Source organism: Schistocerca nitens, chromosome 11, assembly GCF_023898315.1.
Source record: "Schistocerca nitens isolate TAMUIC-IGC-003100 chromosome 11, iqSchNite1.1, whole genome shotgun sequence".
Lineage (NCBI taxonomy): Eukaryota > Metazoa > Arthropoda > Insecta > Orthoptera > Acrididae > Schistocerca > Schistocerca nitens.
The window spans coordinates 116628725-116638631 of NC_064624.1; the positions used below are offsets into that span (position 1 = coordinate 116628725).

Sequence of the window (9907 nt, forward strand, 5' to 3'; positions counted from 1 at the left end):
ATGTGGATGACCTCACACTTTTCGTTATTTAGGGTCAACTGACAATTTCCGCACCATTCAGATATCTTTTCTATATGGTTTTGCAGTTTGTTTCGATCTTCTGATCACTTTATCAGTCGATAAACGACAGCATCATCTGCAAACAACCGAAGACGGCTGCTCAGATTGTCTCCCAAATCGTTTATATAGATAAGGAGCAGCAAAGGGCCTATAACACTACACTGGGGAACGCCAGAAATCACTTCTGTTTTACTCGATGACTTTTCGTCAATTACTATGAATTGTAACCTCTCTTGACAGGAAATCACAAATCCAGTCACATAACTGAGACGATTTGCCATAAGCACGCAATTTCACTGCGAGCCGCTTGTGTGGTACAGCGTCAAAAGCCTTCCGGAAATCCAGAAGTACGGAATCGATGTGTAATCCCTTGTCAATAGCACTCAACACTTCATATGAATAAAGAGCTAATTGTGTTTCACAGGAACGATATTTTCTAAACCCATGTTGACTGTGTGTCAATAGACCGTTTTCTTCGAGGTAATTCATGATGTTCGAACACAATATATGTTCCAAAATCCTGCTGCATATCGACGTTAACGAAATGGGCCTATAATTTAGTGGATTACTCCTACTACCTTTCTTGAATATTCGTGTAACCTGTGCAACTTTCCAGTCTTTGGGTATGGATCTTTCGTCGAGCGAAAGGTTGTATATATGATTGTTAAGTATGGAGCTAATGCATCAGCATACTCGGAAAGGAACCTAATTGGTATACAGCCTGGACCGGAAGACTTGCTTTTATTAAGTGATTTAAGTTGCTTCACTACTCCGAGGATATTTACTTCGACGTTACTCATGTTGCCAGCTATTCTTGATTCGAGTTAGGGAATGTTTACTTCGTCTTCTGTTGTGAAGGCATGTCGGAAGGCTGTGTTTAGTGACTCTGCTTTGGCAGCACTGTCTTCGATAGTATCTCCATTGCTATCGCCCAGACAAGGCATTCCTACTGCTTCTCGCCTTCCTACCATTCCCCTCAGCTTGCAGTCACTGCTGCCACCACTTCTTGCCGCTAGCCTGACAGTTGCCGACGAGAGCCAGGGAGGCAACAGGAGGGGTTTGTTTGGATCTGATTCTCAGATATTGTTGAGTCAGTGGCCGAAGATGGCGGTCATGTGTGCTTGAGTTGTGTCTGAGTGACTGAGTCAATGTGTGTATGCTCTTGTTTTGTGACAAAGGCTATGGACGAAAATTTAGTTGGGAGACTATCAGTTGTAGAATTTTGGAACACGTACTATGTTCGAGTATAATGACTTTTCTGGAGACTAGAAATCTACTCTGTAGGAATCAGCACGGGTTTCGAAAAAGACGGTTGTGTGAAACCCAGCTCGCGCTATTCGTCCACGAGACTCAGAGGGCCGTAGACACGGGTTCCCGGGTAGATGCCGTGTTTCTTGACTTCCGCAACGCGTTCGATACAGTTCCCCACAGTCGTTTAATGAACAAAGTAAGAGCATATGGACTATCAGACCAATTGTGTGATTGGATTGAAGAGTTCCTAGATAACAGAACGCAGCATGTCATTCTCAATGGAGGGAAGTCTTCCGAAGTAAGAGTGATTTCAGGTGTGCCGCAGGGGAGTGTCGTAGGACCGCTGCTATTCACAATATACATAAATGACCTTGTGGATGACATCGGAAGTTCACTGAGGCTTTTTGCGGATGATGCTGTGGTATATCGAGAGGTTGTAACAATGGAAAATTGTACTGAAATGCAGGAGGATCTGCAACGAATTGACGCATGGTGCAGGGAATGGCAGTTGAATCTCAATGTAGACAATTGTAATGTGCTGCGAATACATACAAAGAAAGATCCCTTATCATTTAGCTACAATACAGCAGGTCAGCAACTGGAAGCAGTTAATTCCGTAAATTATCTGGGAGTACGCATTAGGAGTGATTTAAAATGGAATGATCATATAAAGTTGATCGTCGGTAAAGCAGATGCCAGGCTGAGATTCATTGGAAGAATCCTAAGGAAATGCAATGCGAAAACAAAGGAAGTAGGTTACAGTACGCTTGTTCGCCCACTGCTTGAATACTGCCCAGCAGTGTGGGATCCGTACCAGATAGGGTTGATAGAAGAGATAGAGAAGATCCAACGGAGGGCAGCGCGCTTCGTTACAGGATCATTTAGTAATCGAAAAAGCGTTACGGAGATGATAGATAAACTCCAGTGGAAGACTGTGCAGGAGAGCGCTCAGTAGTTCGGTACGGGCGTTTGTTGAAGTTTCGAGAACATACCTTCACCGAGGAGTCAAGCAGTATATTGCTCCCTCCTACGTATATCTCGCGAAGAGACCGTGATGATAAAATCAGAGAGATTAGAGTCCACACAGAAGCATACCGACAATCCTTCTTTCCACGAACAATACGAGACTGGAATAGAAGGGAGAACCGATAGAGGTACTGAAGGTACCCTCCGCCACACACCGTCAGGTGGCTTGCGGAGTATGGATGTAGATGTAGATGTAGAGGGTGTGATTGTGTTTTCTGCGCACCTGTCTGCGGCTCAGCGGTCATCTTTACGGTGTGTTGCTACCTCTCCTCATTAGTACTGATCCTCAGAGTGTTTGCGCCAGTAATCTGTTGCGTGGAGTGATCAAAGCGGTCTCATTTCATCAACGTGGTGTCTGTGACACGTGAATAGCTGGCTACACGACTGGACTTCCCCGATGAGCCAAAACTGCAGGTCTTTTCTGTGGGTTCCTCTAACGGATTGGTTCTGCCGATCTGAATGAAGCCCATCGTTTGTCACTAATGGCCAAGCCCTGCCCATCCGATCTAGTCTCACCGACCTGCCTACAGGACGGCTCTGTCTGAGTGTGGCATAATGCGGCGGATTTTCGGTGTTTTTCCACGGATCTAGGACTGCGGTGCTCCACTGCAGACCAGAGGCCACGGGCGATGGAATTCAGAAATTGCGACTGTCTCACCGCAAGTACATTCTACAGTGCAGCGTTTTATAGGTATTTCATTTATTCTAGTACATTTTCGCACTTCGAAAATATTTTATACATTTGCAAGGGCGGAAGATACGAAGAAGAAAATTGTGACAGTCGCTGGCGGTTTGTATGCTATGTACTCAAATATTTTTCGAAAGAAAAATCACACAATACCTGTAAAATGATGGGCAAAACACAGTGACTAATAAACTACAATAACGAACATAGAAGAACCAGCATTTTATTGGTGATCACCTATGGTGTTGGTTTACACAACTTTTCCCTGCCTTATACACTTCTTCCAAGAGGCCTACTTTTCTGTCAGGTTAGTTCTGAAATCAGTAAAGGTATCTTAAATCTGTCTTCCGACTCCAAAGAAACGTGTATTTTTGTCAGAAATGTGCTTAGTTTTATTGAAATAAACTACTGGCCATTAAAATTGCTACACCAAGATGACGTCCAACAGACGCGAAATTTAACCGACAGGAAGAAAAGGTGTGATATGCAAATGACTAGCTTTTCAGAACATTCACACAAGGTTGGCGCCGGTGACGACACCTACAGCGTGCTGACATGAGGAAAGTTTCATACCGATTTCACATACACAAACAGCAGTTGACCGGCTTTGTCTGGTGAAGCGTTGTTGTGATGCCTCGTGTAAGGCGGAGAAATCCGTACCATCACGTTTCCGACTTTGATAAAGGTCGGATTGTAGCCTATCGCGATTGCGGTTTATCGTATCGCGACACTGCTGCTCGCGTTGGTCGAGATCCAATGACTGTTAGCAGAATATGGAATCGGTGGGTTCAGGAGGGTAATACGGAACGCCGTGCTGGATCCCAACGGCCTCGTATCACTAGCAGTCGAGATGACAGGCATCTTATCCGCACGGCTGTACCGGATCGTGCAGCCACGTCTCGATCCCTGAGTCAACTCGTGGGGACGTTTGCAAGACAACAATCATCTGCACGAACAGTTCGACGACGTTTGCAGCAGCATGGACTATCAGCTCGGAGACCGTGGCTGCAGTTACCTTTGACGCTGCATCACAGACAGGAGCGCTTGCGATGGTGTACTCGACGACGAACCTGGGTGCACGAATGGCAAAACGTCATTTTTTCGGATGAATCCAGGTTCTGTTTACAGCATCATGATGGTCGCATCCGTGTTTGGCGACATCGCGGTGAACGCACATTGGAAGCGTGTATTCGTCATCGCCATACTGGCGTATCACCCGGCGTGATGGTATGGGGTGCCACTGGTTACACGTCTCGGTCACCTCTTGTTCGCAATTTGAACAGTGGACGTTACATTTCAGATGTGTTACGACCCGTGGCTCTACCCTTCATTCGATCCCTGCGAAACCCTACATTTCAGCGGGATAATGCACGACCGCATGTTGCACGTCCTGTAAAGGCCTTTCTGGATACAGAAAATGTTCGACTGCTGCCCTGGCCAGCACATTCTCCAGATCTCTCACCAATTGAAAACGTCTGGTCAATGGTGGCCGTGCAACTGGCTCGTCACAATACGCCAGTCACTACTCTTGATGAACTGTGGTATCGTGTTGAAGCTGCATGGGTAGCTGTACCTGTACACGCCATCCAAGATCTGTTTGACTCAATGCCCAGGCGTATGAAGGCCGTTATTACGGCCAGAAGTGGTTGTTCTGGGTACTGATTTCTCAGGATCTATGCAAATTGCGTGAAAATGTAACCACATGTCAGTTCTAGTATAATATATTTGTCCAATGATTACCCGTTTATCATCTGCATTTCTTCTTCGTGTAGCAATTTTAATGGCCAGTAGTTATAAGGTGCGCTCAAAAAAAAAAAAAAACAAATCGGAGGCATAATTACAGAAATCAGTACCTTATGTTAGAAGTATTGACCCTGGCTGGTGAGACACTTGTCGCACTGTGACACACAGCGGTAAATGTCTGTCTCATAAAATTCCTGGAGCTGTGATGTTAAGCAGTTCCGCACCCGAGGTGAATCGTTTGCTCCTCAGAGTCTTTTTAAGGGGATCAAAAATGGCGTAATGACAGGGAGAGAGGTCCGGACTGTACGCAGGGTGGCCGAGAACTCCCATTTGAATCTCTGCAGGAGTTCCGCAACTCTGTCGGCCGTACGATGCTTTGCATTGTCGTGGAGCAGAATGACCTCACAGGTGAGATTGCCTGGTCGTTTTGATCTGATCGCTTGGCGAAGGGTGGTCAAGGTTTGCAAATAACGCTGGGCTTTCACTGTTGTCCCGTGCTCCAGGAAGTGAATCAGAAGGGGGCCATCTTGGTCAAAGAAGAACGTCAGCATAAGCTTTGCTGCACTCATGTGGATGGCCTTGGCTTCCACAGGAGAGCTTGTCGTTTTGATTCTGGTTCGAAGTGATGGCTCAATGACTTGTCTCCAGCCTTCACTGGTGCCAGGAACGCATTCGCTTTCCAAGCATAGCGCTGCAGACGAGCAAGACGGTGGGTCATTCGACACGCTTTCTGGTGTGGTTGGAGACTGCGGGGCACCCATTGGGCACACACTTTGCGCATGTGCAGCGATTCCTTCACGATGGTGTGGACACTTCCGACCACGGCGGCGGTGGCTTTCAGTGTCACTCGTCGGTCCTGGGTAATGAGTGCATCCACCAACTGGACGATGTCATCGGTAACGCAGTGTGGTGCTCCAGATCTGGCATCATCGGCTACCGACACCCGTCCTTCCCTGAAGCGCTTGTGCCACGTCTTGACCCTTGCAAGGGACGTGCAATGTTCGCCGTACGCTTGTGACATTCGTCAACGAATGTCCGGTCCTCCTACTCCTTCGGCTGTCAGGAAACGAACAACACCTCTTTGCTCTTCTGTTGACGCCTCCGTGCCACTGTTTGCAGAGCGGCTGGCAGCATTGGACGATTGATGCAAGCTGCTGCTAGCACTGTACAGTCACGTGACGTGCACGCCTGCCCTCTAGCGACAGACTGTGAACTTCCACGATCTGGTTCGTAACCACACCTCGTTACACACGCCACGATATTACCCTCATGTCACCAGTTTGCGCATTCCAGACTCCGGCTCGTTTCTTTTTGGACGCCCCTTACAAAATAACATATGCCATTTTCCTTGCTTTCTCAATTTATATCTGTACTTACCCTAGAGATCTCAAGATTTGTCACGGAAAAATGCTAAGACTTCTCCAGAAATCAACGAAATATCAGGGTATTTTATTTGGGGAAACTTCTGGCAGCCTTCATTCGGATATCTTATTGCTTCGAACAATGCCAGACAAAAAAGTGAAGTCCATGGAAGCAAAGAAGGAAACGAAATGAAACATCACGGGTTGAGAGGACATGTGATGTTATTTTACTGGTTACGATTCGACTCAAATTTTCAAAGAACTTGTCAGTGTGCGCCCAGTTATCAGTATGATGCTGCACCCCTCTGACCTGGATGCGCGCACCGTTACGGTCGCAGGTTCGAATCCTGCGTCGGGCATGGATGTGTGTGATGTCCTTAGGTTAGTTAGGTTTAAGTAGTTATAAGTTCTAAGGGACTGATGACCTCAGAAGTTGAGTCCCATAGTGCTCAGAGCCATTTCATTTTTGATTCGATTGCGAAGAGTCTTTGTATGCTCTCCTGAAGTATGTCGACTAACAACTGTGGTTATTGGTCCTTAAAATCCTTGATATTGGCACCGGGACGAACTGGACATCCAAGACTTTTCTGTAATACGTGAAAAACAATGACTTTTATGTGAATTCCATTGAGTGAGAAGGGCAAAGATAATAAGCACGATTTATTATCTGTGTAGATAATGATTAAATGGTTCAAATGGCTCTGAGCACTATGGGACTTAACTGCTGTGGTCATCAGTCCCCTAGAACTTAGAACTACTGAAACCTAACTAACCTAAGGACATCACAAACACGCATGCCCGAGGCAGGATTCGAACCTGCAACCGTAGCGGTCACGCGGTTCCAGACTGCAGCGCCTAGAACCGCATGGCAACTCCAGCCGGCTAATGATTAAAAAACACTGTTAATTTTCTTTAGTCTGATAAAAGAGAAGTCATTGTACATTTTAGAGCAGTACTGCTGACCTAACAAGACGCACTCTTCCTACATTCTGTATTAAACAACAGTTAATTTATCTTAATCGTTTTCAGAATACGAAATGTTATTTGTTACTATTGAAGCCATGTTTTATTTATAACAGAATTGTGTCCTTTCCTGCAGTTATTTGAAGTCTTATCAGTTACGATCTTCCCCTATTGTCGTCTGCTATTACAATCAGTACGGCAACGGCCTTGCCGCAGTGGATACACAGGTTCCCGTGAGATCACCGAAGTTAAGCGCTGTCGGGCGTGGCCGGCACTTGGATGGGTGACCATCCGGGCCGCCATGCGCTGTTGCCATTTTTCGGGGTGCACTCAGCCTCGTGATGCCAATTGAAGAGCTACTCGACCGAATAGTAGCGGCTCCGGTCAAGAATACCATCATAACGACCAGGAGAGCGGTGTGCTGACCACACGCCCCTCCTATCTGCATCCTCCACTCAGGATGACAACGGCGGTCGGATGGTCCTGGTAGGCCACTCGTGGCCTGAAGGCGGACTGCTTTTGATTACAGTCAGTACAACTGTTTTTAGTAATTACCGCTCTTCTAGCCCGGGTATTACTGGGATAACTGATTTAAATTATGCATTTTCGTTTTCTGGTGCAAATTTTGCCATGGTGGGTCACAAATATAAAGTACGTTAGTTTTCACGTAGGTGCCAATACAGAGAAAGCTATAACTAAATATGCTTCATGGAATTAGAATTAACAAACCAGTGTGCTACTAATAAATATACATTCATACAAGCCCTAACTTTTCAATTCCTGAGACAAAAAGAGGTTGAAAAGTTGTTTTTGCTTTGGTGTGCAATAACATATATGCATGATAACGTACATCCAATAAAAGAAAATCATTATAATCAGTTGTTTAGGTCACCAAAGTGTTGGGTGTAATAACACTGTGTGAGTATTTTTACAGTTTATATACAGGGTCTTACAAAAAGGTACGGCCAAACTTTCAGGAAACATTCCTCACACACAAAGAAAGAAAATATGTTATGTGGACATGTGTCCGGAAACGCTTACTTTCCATGTTAGAGCTCATTTTATTACTTCTCTTCAAATCACATTAATCAAGGAATGGAAACACACAGCAACAGAACGCACCGGCGTGACTTCACTTTGTTACATGAAATGTTCAAAATGTCCTCCGTTAGCGAGGATACATGCATCCACCCTCCGTCGCACGGAATCCCTGATGCGCTGGTTCAAATGCCTCTGAGCACTATGGGACTTAACTGCTACGGTCATCAGTCCCCTAGAACTTAGAACTACTTAAACCTAACTAACCTAAGGACAGCACACAACACCCAGCCATCACGAGCCAGAGAAAATCCCTGACCCCGCCGGGAATCGAACCCGGGAACCCGGGCGTGGGAAGCGAGAACGCTACCGCACGACCACGAGATGCGGGCCCTGATGCGCTGATGCAGCCCTGGAGAATGGCGTATTGTATCACAGCCGTTCACAATACGAGCACGAAGAGTCTCTGCATTTGGTACCGGGGTTGCGTAGATGAGAGCTTTCAAATGCCCCCGTAAATGAAAGTCAAGAGGGTTGAGGTCAGGAGAGCGTGAAGGCCACGGAATTGGTCCGCCTCTACCAATCCATCGGTCACCGAATCTGTTGTTGAGAAGCATACGAACACTTCGACTGAAGTGCGCAGGAGCTCCATCGTGCATGAACCACATGCTGTGTCGTACTTGCAGAGGCACACGTTCTAGCAGCACAGGTAGAGTATCCCGTATGAAATCATGATAACGTGCTCCATTGAGCGTAGGTGGAAGAAACTAAAATGACCTCTAACATGGAAATTAAGCGTTTCCGGACACATGTCCACATGACATCTTTTCTTTATTTGTGTCTGAGGAATGTTTCCTGAAAGTTTGGCCGTATATTTCTGTAACACCCTATATATATATATATATATATATTACGCATCACCTCAGTTCCGAGAGTTCCGGAACCTGTACAGAAAATTGGGATGGCTATCAACATAAAAATCATTTCCACCCTTTTTATTGGTCATGAAAACCACACATTGCATGTTGTACCACAATGCAGCGAGACCTTCAGAGGTGGTGGTCCAGATTGCTGTACACATCAGTACCTGTAATACCCAGTAGCACGTCCTCTTACATTGATGCATGCCTGTATTTGTCATGGCATCCTATCCACAAATTCATCAAGGTACTGCCCTTTCCAATATATCCCAGGCATGTTCGATAGGGTTCATGTCAGGAGAACATGCTCGCCACTCTAGTCGACCGATGTCGTTATCCTGAAGGAAGTCATTCACAAGATGTGCAAGATGGGTACGCTAACTGTCCATGAAGACGAATGTCTCGCCAATATGCTGCCGATATGATTGCACTATTGGTCGGAGGATGGCATTCACATGTTGTACAACCATTACGGCACCTTTCTTCACCACCAGTGGTTTACGTCAGCCCCACATAATACCACCCCAAAACAACGGGGAACCTCCACCTTGCTGCACTCGCTGGACAGTGTGTGTAACGCGTTCAGCCTGACTGGGTTGCCTCCAAACACATCTCCAACGATTGTCTGGTTGAAGGCATATGCGACACTCATCGGTGAAGAGAACGTAATGCCAATTATGAGTGGTCCATTCCGCATCTGTACCACACTGGATGGTGTCGTGGTTGCAAAGATGGACCTCGCCATGGACGTCGTGAGTGAATCTGCGCATCATGTGGCCTATTGCGCACAGTTTGAGCTGTAACACGACGTCCTGTGGCTGCACGAAAAGCATTATTCAACATGGTGGCGTTGCTGTTAG

General features: G+C 46.2%; 1 pseudogene; it reads left to right on the top strand.

Annotated features, from left to right (window-relative positions):
* The first annotated feature begins 7286 nt into the window (after window positions 1-7286).
* Window positions 7287-7404, top strand: LOC126214041 (5S ribosomal RNA; annotated as a pseudogene).
* Window positions 7405-9907: the final 2503 nt, after the last annotated feature.